The 12466-nt window shown below is 48.6% G+C and overlaps 1 pseudogene; it reads left to right on the top strand.

Annotated features, from left to right (window-relative positions):
- The first annotated feature begins 9737 nt into the window (after window positions 1–9737).
- On the top strand, window positions 9738–10738 carry LOC147961781 (uncharacterized; annotated as a pseudogene).
- Window positions 10739–12466: the final 1728 nt, after the last annotated feature.

Raw genomic sequence — 12466 nt, 5'->3', positions numbered from 1 at the left:
TCGGACCGAAGAATTGAGGAACGAAAAATGGACTTTTCTCTATTGTGGCTTAAGGGCATCTCCAAGGGAGACCTGCAAAACTCCGGTATATGTCTAATCAGACACTTCTGTTTGTTAAACGCAGCATTGTAGAGATAGACTAGGGATAGATGTTTAAGTGTTTTCGGTGGATATAACCGAACTCTCCTTCTCTCTTATCCCTTCTTCACCAAGGCTTTGCCTACACGGAGTTTTGAATATTTCAAGCATAATCTCAACTTGATGAAGTTGTGATTATGGGAGGGTGTTAAACGCAGCATTGTAGAGATAGACTAGGGATAGATGTTTAAGTGTTTTCGGTGGATATAACCGAACTCTCCTTCTCTCTTATCCCTTCTTCTCCAAGCATGTAATCTTAACAACTTCTTGTATGTGTTGTTATCCAGGGAGGTGCACCCCTACCATATAAACATGCAACGCGTCCCACCAACGAGGCAAGACGCTTTCCTCCTATCGCACATTGTTCACTTTTACAATCCAATGCAGTCTTGCATCGGTCCGTAAAGTGATTCGGACGTTCATTTTTCGGCAAAGTGGAGACAAACATGAGGAGCTATACCTCCGGACATCTTTTGATCAACCAAAAGCCTTCGCGTGGTCCTAGTCTCTTCTCTCTCTCTCTGCACATGCATGGTCACCTCTTCTCTGTCTCCTCTCAACTGGACACACCACAGTATCCCACCCGGAATAGCTTCACACACGATGTTTTATGGACGTCACGTAGACGATGCTAGGATCTCACGTTCCTTATTTATGGATGTATTTCATGTAACGGTGATTAGTTACTGTCGTGCACGAATCGGGCGGAAACACGTCGGTTGCGTAGCACCGCTCTATCTCACCACATGTATGGTCCCCATCTACTTTTTCTCCTCCTAGCCGGATACTTTGTAATTAGTGTTGGATGGCTCCCTTCCATATTATATCGGCGGACCACGTCCGAACACAAAAACGGACATACCCGAGGAATTTGCGGGTCAGTGTTGGAGATGCCCTAAGTGAACATTTCAAGCGATAGTAGTCCACGTTAGCAGTTTACTAGTTTTTAAGAGTTTTTTATTCTTTTGTTGTTGAATGCTATGAGTTTTGGTTGACTAGAGTGGCATTTGTACCAAAAAAATTAGACATTAAATGTTCGTCCCAGCTAGCTTTAATTCCTGGGTCCGCCACTGAGCACAATGCACCACCAGATAGGGGCGCTGCCCCGGTTTTGGGCACTACAGGCGAGCACCCATATCCATGTTAGTCGTTGCCATCCCCACGAGCATGACAACCACCACGTAAGATCCGGGCATTAGGGCCCAAATCGATCGCGCGATGGATCGTCCTTGGTCAACCACACTTGAGCTCCAAATCGTTCTAAAGAGCAGGCTGTCACCCTAACCATTACCCCGGGGCGACCTCCCATCTTCTGCTATCGTGCCGCGAAGAGAATCCACCCTACCGTTGCCGTTCGCCAAGGCGGCTTCGCCCGTCGGCCTCATCCGACAACAGCCAGGGCCAAAATCTGAGGAGGAGAGGGATGAGGAGGTCTCATCCATCCTCAGTGGTGTATGCACAATTTTGCATGGGTTGTTTGGGAGTGCAACCTCGATCAGTGAGGCCAAAAAAATTGGTGTTGGCTAGAATGACGATGTGTTTTTGGATGGGGTCCGATTAATCGATTCTGCGCAGGCCCATCAGCCCTCCCTCCTGGTTCAATATGTAGCCAATTTATAGGTGATCCGCTGGCGGCTGAATCCTACAACAAATGATGGTCCTTATTTGACACACTTTGCGCAAAAATGTCGATGAATCACACAGAATGATTGCTCCTGGGCCAGGCTATCTTTGTTTGGGTTGGTTTTCTCTACGAAACGACTTTTTGTGTGTTCATTTTTTCAAGGTTTTTCTTCGGGCGCTCTCTTCTGTGTTCTTTTTTTAATATTTTGACACTAGTTTTGCATTTTCTTTTATAAATTTTCCTTTTTAATTCAAGAACATTTTCATAATTATACTAACATTTTTTAAAGTTTCAAGAACATTTCTTAATTTCAAGAACATTTTGAAATTTTAGAATATTTTTATAAAAAATTAGAATATTTTGAAAGTACACTAATTTTTAAAACATCATGAAAAATTTGAATTATAAACATTTTTCCAAAAAAACCTGTTTTAGAATTCAGGTAGAAATTTAAAATTATGTTTCTGAAAAATAATAATTTAGTTTAAATATGTTACAAATTGAGCAGCCTGTATTTTGGAGGAAGACAGGCTGAAAAGATTAGTCGAAAAAGTCACTGAAGGAGCGTGCTGAATCCTACTATGGGATCCGTAGTAGGCCTTCCCACCGAGTGCTCCGGTGCGTCAACCGGCCATTTTGACGCGGAGCGCGCCTGGCAACACCGTAATGGGCTGGACGACCCGAGCGCTCATATGCGTGCATGTCGACGCCATGTGTGCCCTGCGATTTGCGAAATCACCGATCAAGGAGCGCTTCTTTTACACATGTCGCTCCCACCTTCTCATGTTGCAAGAAGTGGCGCATTACATGTGCGCCACTTGTTGCAACCTGCGAGTTTTTCTATTTTTCCACTTGTTGCACCCAAATCTTGAACCGTTTTTACCGTTGGATTTCTCGTGTAGAGATCTTTAAAACTAGATCCCATGATGATATATTTTGAAGAATTTTTCACGAAAAAACCAAACCGGGTGCATGTTTTTCCCCTTTCTGAAAGAGACACGATTGTGCCTCTCGCGTGCCTCCACGAGAAGTAAACCCGTGCCTCTCGCGAAAGGAAAAAGAGAGAACGTGTTTTCTTTCCGTTTCCGAGAGGCATGGCCGGGACTCTCGGGGAAGCAAAACTGCCTCTCGCGGGAGGATAAAAAGGAAAACATGTTTTTTCGGCATGCCTCTCGTGGAAAAAACATGTTTTTTGTAATTTTTCGAGAGGCATGGCCGTGCTTCTCATGGAAGAAAAACCGTGCCTATCGTGAAAGAAAAGAAAAAGAAAACACGGGTTTTTTCAATCATGCCTCTTGCGGAAGGAAAAAAATATATGTTTTTTTGTTTTCGAGAGGCAAGGCCGTGCCTCTCGCGTAAGCAAAGCCACGCCTCTCACGGAAGGAAGAAAAATGTGTTTTTTTTGCACACGAAAAGTTCAAATTCTTTTGTCCAAAACCTAAGAACGACAGATGGAAAACCAGAAAGCCAAAAAGATATAAACCATCTAAAAAGCCAAAAACGTGTAAAAAAAGAAACAAAATACGAACAGAGCACCCAGAGCGTGACACGTGGCGGCAGCTGAGAGCGTGCCAAGTGGCACGCTCTCAGCCCACCCCAACTGACCCTTGGATAGGATCCCGAAAGAGCGTTCCACAATTAGTTGCTCTCTGTGATTTGCTCAAAAAAATGTGTGCCCTGCGATGATTGGTTTGGAGCAAATAAACTTGAGGTTACCTTTACGGACCTCCAGGGTCATTTTTGGTGATCTTTTTTTCGGTAGACACCTTTGATGATCGAAGAGTATGTCAAGTAGTGCGTTCAGCGGCAGTAGGAGGGCGCCTTCTCCGCTGGCTGGCACTGGAGGAGCATGGACGGTGGAGATGACTGTGGTGGCGGCGCCGTGACGGCAACCCTAGCGGCCTAGCCTCCAGCCATAGGTGGAAAGGAGAGGGGGTGGGAGAAGAAAACAGTGAGGCGCTCATCTCTCTCTTCAACGTGTTTTCTCTACGAGAAGGCTGGCCCACGCAACTGGTATTACTGGCCCACGCGAGCGCCTGCCCAGTTAAATCTCTCGATGCCTGTTCGAGCGACGTGGCACGCACGAGCGAGAGCCCATGCCGCGTACGTTAATGTGTTTGATATTGTTACGGCTAAAACTAAACAAAAACAAGCAACATATAGATTGTTGTATGTGTTGCCTATAATTTTGTCTATACATATGACATGTAGTATTGCAGACACTGAATCTCAAAAAAAAAAAATGCAGGCACTGTTGTGTACATGAAATACATGGCATAGACTTTGGCTGCTGATTCCCACTCCTTTGCTGGCGCGGATCCATGGACGTCCATCTTGGATCGAGCAGTTTTCACTTTTCACGCCTCTTGAGAATCCGCTGTGCGGTAGGTACTCAAGGACAAATGCCCGTGAGGACCAGCCAGGCATGACCCCATGAGCGATGCATTATTTACAAAGTTGCAGCCTCGATCCAGAATCCTGATGCGACGACGTACGCAACAGCCAGATCTTGGTAGCATTGTTCTATCGACGTGTGTCTCCTCGGCATTATAAGCCAGCAGACCGCAGACCTCAACGCACGAGACATGTGTCCAGCATCCAAGATTCTAGACAGGCGCATAGGAGAGCTAATGGCGAAGAGCAAGCTAGTCCCGGCGGCGTTCCTGGCCCGCATCTTCCTCCTGCTCATCTTCGCCGTGCAGCTCGCCGGCGCCGAGAACATCGCCTACTTACCGGGACGCCCGGCGTGCCTGCGCGGACTGCGGGGGGAAGGGAAGGGGCTACACCGGGGGCCATTGCACGTACCGGAGCCTGTGCCGGCAGGGAGGGAGCTAATGGCGGCACTTGAGCTTTATGTACACAACAAAGGTGCTTCTTTTCTTTCTCAACAATCTACATATGCAATTGATTGATTTCTACCTGTAATGTAATAGTACGGCATATGTGCACGTATTTTCCGGTATATGTATCTGTGTTTGGTTTTGGTAGCGGCCATCATCTTCTACTAGATGCGCTTTGCCGCGCCGTTGTTTTGTTTCAGCACATCTAGCTTTTGTTAAGACAATGTCATTGCATTTTGGCAAGAATCCAAGGGCAAGCCCTCCGTCGTCCTTCACTCCATTATGTACTCCATAACAAGATGCCTCATGAACGACATGTGCCATTATATAACGACGCTTCATTCCCTTTAGAGGGACTGTCTATTTCACAGCCGGATGAAAACCAATTGGGCTTCATTCATTTTTTCAACCAATTACAATTCGACAAATGTCCCTGCCTACTATATATGTATGTCTTGAATGTTTGCTTGCCCGAACGTATGTCCGTTGCTTGAATGTAAATGTATGTATGTTGTTCGCATCTCTGCATCAGCTTAACGGCCCGGCAAAAAGACATGTGTTTTACATTAACAACATCATGAGGCCCAAATACAGAAACGAAACAAAGACTGCAGTAAAAGCAAACACCTGAACCGAACTAGGAAGTGTACCCACCGGCTCTATTCTGAATTGTAGAATATACAGTTAATGAAACGACCACAATCTAATTAGTTTACCACTTCTGCTTAGTTTACACTATGGAAGAATCACATGTCAGGTCCCCTCCCCAAATCACCTCTCTCCCTGATGTTTCTGACAAGTACGTACATCAGTAGTCTAACTGCAGCATCCCCTCATGATGTTTATGAATCCTTTAATTTCTGTTACGATTTACAAAAACAAGAACATAAATAGTTAGAGGCTGCTGCTGATAGATATTAGAAGCACTTCTAACAGCTAGCAGATACTCCCTCTGGTCCTTTTTACTCTGCGTATTAGATTTGTGTCAAGTCAAACATTGCAAACTTTGACCAAATTTATATTAAAAAATATCAACATCTACAATATCAAATATATATACCATGAAACTACACTTCATAACAAATCTAACAATATTGATTTGGCATTATGAATGTTGATATTTTTATCTATAAGTTTAGTCAAAGTAAAGATACTTTAACTTAGGACAAAATTTATATGCAAACTAAAAAGGAACGGAGGGAGTACTAGAAGCACTATATACATATTGTAACCATATCTAGATCATAATTGCACTGAACTTTACATAAAAAACTAGTACTGTATACCATATGTGGACATGTACATGTGCCTACCAGATCTTGTAACTGATGTAAAAGCATATAGTAACTCATGTAAAAACTAGATTCTCAAAAAAAAACTCATGTAAAAAACTAGTGCTGTATACCTAGCATGGCCATATACATGAAGCTAGAAAGGGAAAGAGAAGACATGAAATCAGGGGCGAAGCCAAGGGGGGATGAGCGGGGACCAGCCCCCCCCCCCCCCCCCCCCCAAACGGCCGTGTCTATGCTATTCTACGGTAGACTACGCTACGTGAAACAGACTTAGGACTAATTGCCCCCCCCCCCCCTTGCCCCCCAAACGGCCGTGTCTATGCTATTCTACGCCAGGTAGATTACGCTACGTGAAACAGACTTAGGACTAATTGTCCCCCCCCCCCCCCCCCAACAGCCGTGTCTATGCTATTCTACGCCATGTAGATTACGCTACGTGAAACAGACTTAGGACTAATTGCCCCTGCCCCCCCCCCCCCCCCTAACAATGCGCTCAAGGCTTGAAGCCCATGAGCTTCCCTAGTTAACAAAAATATATATTAAAGCATATGCACCCAGGCCCTCTCTATCTAGCCATCAATTTCCTGCTTTAAGATTCATGCACATACATTTCTCTTTTTTGTTTCTCCCACATAGAACATATCTTGAAGTTCAAACTTATGCAGTGTGGCAAAGCTTTCTAAGTAGAATCTAGGATAAATCTTTCAATTTTTTTGTCAAATATAAATATACAAAATACGTATTGTTTGATCAAAAAAAAATCATATTTTTAGTATTTATGTCGAACAAAAAATCCTGAAAGATTTATCCTATATTCTAGTTAGAAAGCTTTGGCACGCTGCATAGGTTTGAACTTCAAGATATGTTCTATATGGGAGAAACAAAAAAGAGAAATTTTTATATAAAAAGTTAGTTGTGTCGCACGGATCTTAAAGTGATATTGGAGAGTTAGGATAGCAGGGCGTGGGTGCAAGTGCTTTAAAAATCTACGTCCCCCTAGTTAAAGCCCATATGTATTTCTTGGTCAGCCCACGCTAGAGAAAATAAACAGGCAGGTAATTCTGGAATCTGACGAGGCCACGAACCCACGATCGAGGGCATCTATCGTTCGTTTCGGCTCCGAGCCGCCGACTCACTGGGCACACGCCCTCGCTTCGCCTAGACGCCTAGGAAGTTCGACGATGGCCTCTGTAAAACGGATCAACACCAGCGCTGATGGCAGAATAATCCTGCGGTGAGTCTCCTTAATTCCTTTGTTGATTTATACTGTGAAATATTGATGATGAACTGATCCACATCTGGCTCCAGAAGACTAGAAACTTTTTGCTTTAGATGGAATTAATTAGGTGTAGCAATTTCTTGTTTTATTCTCAAAAATAGGTCCTGTATGCACTGATTTCATCATCCGAGTTCAAAATTTTGCCCTTAGTTTAAAATTTCACCCTTAGGACAACATAGCATGACTCACGTCAGATCTAAGGTATATCACCGGCTCATGTCTAGGCTATCACAGGTTACTATTATTATTAGATATGCACAAACTGTTACGTAGATGCTTGTTTGTATTTTTGGGACGATTATAAATCTATCAGTTTGTATGTATGATGGCTCAATGTCAAATTAGTTGATACACAAACTACCGATCAAATATTGTAGCACCAGTAAATTTAGGTAACAAGCTAGAATCGCCATATAGAATTATGGACTTTATTCTATGTGTTTTAGGTGTAAGAGCCACATTCAAACTAATGAACAAAAATACAATTTTCTAACTGTAAAATACATATTATTTTGTGTTCCTTTTGCATTCATTGTCTTCTTCCCCCCCCCCCCCCCCCCTATGGTCAAATTCTGGCTCCACCCCTGCATGAAATGCTTCTCCAAATTGAAAGAAAGGAACAGAGACAAATCTACATCAAGAAAACAAATTACACTAAGATTACAGGGAAAATAGAGCAACTAAAAAAATTACAAATCATATACAAACTAGAACTTTCAAAAAGGAATGGCGTAGACAAAGCAGAGAGTATACTGATAAATGCAGCAGAAAAAGGGAAAAGACAAGTAAGCAAAGTAGAACTAAACAGTCAATCATGTGATTCGAGTAACAATTACAGAAAAGAGGACTATGCTTCCGGAGGCCCGCTGCCTTGGCCAACCCTAGAGAGGCGACTCTGCCTCGCTCACCCCGCCGGCCACTCCAGCCATAGCGGCCACCACCTCCATTGCTTCCCGAGGCCGCTGCCACCATGGGTGACGGCCTGCGGGCTGCTCTCGCCTGTCCGCCGGGGGGTTTCGCTGCTGCTTCCCTCCTCGGGCCGCATGCGCCTCCGATGGGCGGGGCAGTCTCTGCCGGGATTCCTTGTCGCCTCCACGCCGACCATGCTGCGTCGTCGTCTTGTTGGGGTCTCGCCCACGCTGCTTCGGACGCCGGGTGATGCCCTTCTCCATTACTCGCTATCTCAGTTCTCCTCGCCGGTATGTTTCCCTCTCACCCCGGCGACGGCTTCGGCGTCTCCGGATTAGGTTTGGGTTCAAGTGATGCTGCCGTCGCCTCCGCCCGCCGCCTCTGCCATTGCCGCCTTGCTTAAGTCCTAGTTGGGCTCTGCTTTCGAAACCCCTGTTTATCGCCAGTTTAGTGCTTGCTTATTCTCGGTTTCGGTTGCCAGTAAGCTTATTTTCCAGTTCATTGTCTCTTTAGAGGGTATCAATTACCGGGGTACTATTGTCACCTTCCACGTCGCGCCCCCAGCACGTGCCTACGCCACTCCCAAGCTTTTCGTGGCTCCGTTTGAATTTCTTGCTGCGTCCCCTCTGCCGCCTAGCTCTTCTATCCCCTCGCTCCCTTTGACTCTTGCTGATGCCGTGCGCTCTGACCGCGGCTCCACGCGCACTGCCACGACTGACCCTCCTGTCAGTCGGCCAGGCTCGCCCTGCGACTCGCTCCCCTCAGCCACCGATCGGCTGGAGCTAGTTGACACCATAGCTGCTACTTCACATGCTCGTACTAGTCCCCCCCCCCGTGATGGTCACCTCGTCCATAGTCAATTAACTACTATGTTGTTCTGTACCATGTGCGCGACCCGCCCAGTAAAGTCTGTCATGCGTGTTGTCGTTCTGGACATGCTTGCAAGTGGCATCTTGCCCACCCCTCCGGGCCTGCTGCCTTGGCCGACCCACAATCGTATCTCCCGAGACGTAGGTCGCTGCATGGAGATCGGCATGCAGCCAATCAGATCTCACCCCTCCCCCAAGCCCATTCGCCAACGCAGGTCGATCCCTATTGACCTGCTTGCCCCTGGAATACTGCCAAGGCCTGAAGGCCCGCTGCCCTGGCTGTCCCATCCGGCATGCATGCCACCCTGCCAGCCCAGCCCGCCAATGGCAACAACTAGGGCCCTGTTCACGGGAGGTGACTACGTGCCGCCCGAAATCTTTTCCTCGCCCCTGACGGCTGCCCCAACCTCGAACCCCATGCTCTCTACCCCCATTGGCCGCGACAAGGACTCCTACGCCCGTGTCCTCTCCTCCTCCTCTTATAGCATGCATACACCCCCTCGGCCGAAAGCGTTTCATCTATCCATTCCAAGAAACCCTAACTTCAGCATGCGCTGCCATCGTTGCCTTGCTCGTGATCACTGGGTTAGAGAGTGCAGAGACCCGTTTCGCTGCCGTAGATGCTGGCAGGTGGGGCACTCCCAGCACCATTGCACGGCTATTTTACCACCCCCAAGCCCCGGCTCCTCATCCAATCCTTCCCACATCTCTCAAACTCCACCCGAGCCTAGCTCTCCTCTAGGTTCGCCAACCCGTATCCCTTCTCCACCCTTTTCGGCCGCTATGGCTGATTTCATTCCGGTGCCCTTCGAGCTTTCCTCCTCTGAGGACGATGACCTCGCTTCCCCTCCTCGCATGGTCTCCCCCCACCCCATGTTTTCGCCTTCCCCGAGCAAGTTGATGCCGCCGAAGTTGATGCGGAGGAGGAAGAGGACCCGGAGGAGATTGAATTCGAATCAGGGGAGGAATCCACTAAATCGGATGCAATCCTGCCCCTCTTTCATCCTTCCCCACCGCGGCACTGCAGAGACTACTCCAACGTCTTCATGCCTCATGTTCCATTAGAGCACTTCCAGAACCTTGCCTTTGCCTTTGTCAACCCACCATGCCCCTCTCCCAATGCTGCCATCCGTAGAGCTCTTCAGACCGGGGCGGGAGACCCCCAGGTGGCTATTAGGGCTTCTACTCACGGTGCGGGCCTTGTCATTTTCGGCTCGGCCTATGAAAGAGAAATCTCCTGCCTCTCTAGCCCTTTCAAATGCTCAGTTAACTCTGTCCGGCTTGTCCGCCACGAGGACACCGACAACAGGTTCCTTTTTCGCCTCGGCATTGTTTCCGCCTTAAACATAGAAGACTTTCCCATCGGATACTAGTTCGCCAACACCATCACCAATTCCGTGGTCCCCTTCGCTTGCCCCATCCAGATAGATCCTATCTGCCTCACCGGCGTTGACTACTCGGTTGTCCTCGTCTCTGTCAAGAGCAGGACCCTCTCCGATGTCCCCCACTCCATCCCTGTCCATGGCTTCTCTGGTCTTGGTGCTATCGCTACGGTTCTGGTGGTTCGCTCCGAGGAGCTGCCGCCGGACCCCGCCTTCCCTGTCGACTCCGACACCGACGACGACCACAGCTATGGGGAAGCGACGGGGGCGATGACGGGGGTGACGGTGGGGATGGCGACTTCCCTGCTAGCATGGATGAGGCCCTGGCTCCACCCCCTCCTCTGCCCTCGGACGTGCTCCACTGCGACCGCGTGGTGGTTCTCACCGGGGGCCAAACCATGATGGCCAACCACAAGCCTTTGGTGGTGGCGGTCCCCCTTGACGCTCGGCCGGCCTCCGTCGATGTCAAACTTTTCACAGGCTTCTATGATGTCCGCATCACCGGCCGGAACGGCGAGAAGTGCTTCTACCGCATCCCCATGCGCCCGGAGGGCTCCCCGCGCCTCGTCGTCGCCAACCTTGCCTTGTGCTCCATTGGGTACCTGAACAGGGTTGGCACTATGGGGGAGAAGCGCAAACCCATCACCGACGCTGATATCTTCTGCATGGACTGGCGCGGGCGCTGCTTCGGCAACATCGTCCCCGGGGAGGCCAAGGTCATGGAAGCCATCGCACACTTCGACTCGGGCGGCCTGATTGCCCCCTCTTCCCCGCCTCTGCTGCTCGAGGCCCCACCGGCCTCGGCCACTCCTCTGCCGCCTTCGCCCTCCATCATCACCCCGGTGCTGCCTCCCAAGGGAAAGACCACTCTCGTCTACTCGCGTCATAGCGCTCGTCTCAAGGAGAAGGAAGCTCCTATGCGCATGACCATGCTGGAGAAGGCCACGCTGCGCAAGAATTCCAAGCTTGAGGGGCTCAAGCAGAAAGCTTCATCCTCGGGGCTCCTGCCGGCGGTCGAGCTCATGGAGCCGGCTGCGGAGGAATCGTCCCCTCTGCCTTGCAAGGACGTCTTGCAGCTAGCGGACGCTTGCGGTGTCTCTGAGTTTGATCTGAACAAGGTGGGCCCCGAGTTCTCCGATGTGTGACACCCTAGCCTTCATCGTTCGGCCTCGGCGGTGCTTCGGTCTCCCATTCCCTGCAGCTGCAACTCTCCCACCAATTTTAGTTGTAGTGTCTCTGTCTTGTACCGTAGTCGCGCGCCGCCTTGCCCTATCCCCCCCTATGTATTGGCTTCTCGCAGCCTTGCTATTGCTGCTTTCAAGGTTTCTCCTTTTGTAGCTCTAGGGTGTGACCTAGATGGAATCCGACCCCGCTCGCACTTGTTATCCGATGTAACCAACCCGTTCACGGGCTTGGTGTGCTATCTCTATTTTTATTATATATGTCCGTCGTCGCCTAATCTGTTCCCCAATGTATAAACGCTTTAGCGTGGCGTCTTGGAACGTTCGGGGTCTTGGGTGGCCAAACAAATGCATAGATGTTAAGAAAGCTTTACAGTCTGCCCAATGCTCGGTCCTTTGTCTTCATGAAGCTAAACTGCCGGATATTCCTCTCTTCAAGGCTATCTCTTTTCTGCCGGCTAGCCTGCGAAACTTCCAATTTCTCCCTTCGGTGGGGGCCTCAGGGGGGCTTCTAACCGCTTGGGACGAATCTAATCTCGAATGCACTAACGTTCATTTGCATCGCTTCTTCATTACTTGTTGGTTCACCTTCCGGGCATCCGACGTCTACTTCGCTGTTACCAATGTTTATGGCCCTTGTGATCACTCCCTTAAACTTGAGTTCTTAGATTCTCTAACCCTTACTTCTTTGTCGATCACTTGCCCCTGGTTGGTCTTCGGGGATTTCAACCTTATTCTACGGCCAAGGGACAAGTCTTCCGACCACTTTAACACCAACGAAGCTAGGTTATTCGCTTCTGCCATTAACTCATTGCAGCTCCAAGAAATTCCACTGCTGGACCGTCTTTACACGTGGTCAAATCAACAAGATAATCCCACTCTTGTCAGGCTGGACAGGGCCTTCGTTAGTATGGTCTGGTCAACTATGTTCCCAGACTCCACACTTTCC

The sequence above is a fragment of the Triticum urartu genome, chromosome 7A (assembly GCF_056163025.1).
Source record: "Triticum urartu cultivar PI428250 chromosome 7A, HENAU_Tu73, whole genome shotgun sequence".
NCBI classification, from domain to species: domain Eukaryota; kingdom Viridiplantae; phylum Streptophyta; class Magnoliopsida; order Poales; family Poaceae; genus Triticum; species Triticum urartu.
Note: the sequence above shows the minus strand (reverse complement) of the source record. Positions and strands in the feature narration are given on the sequence as shown.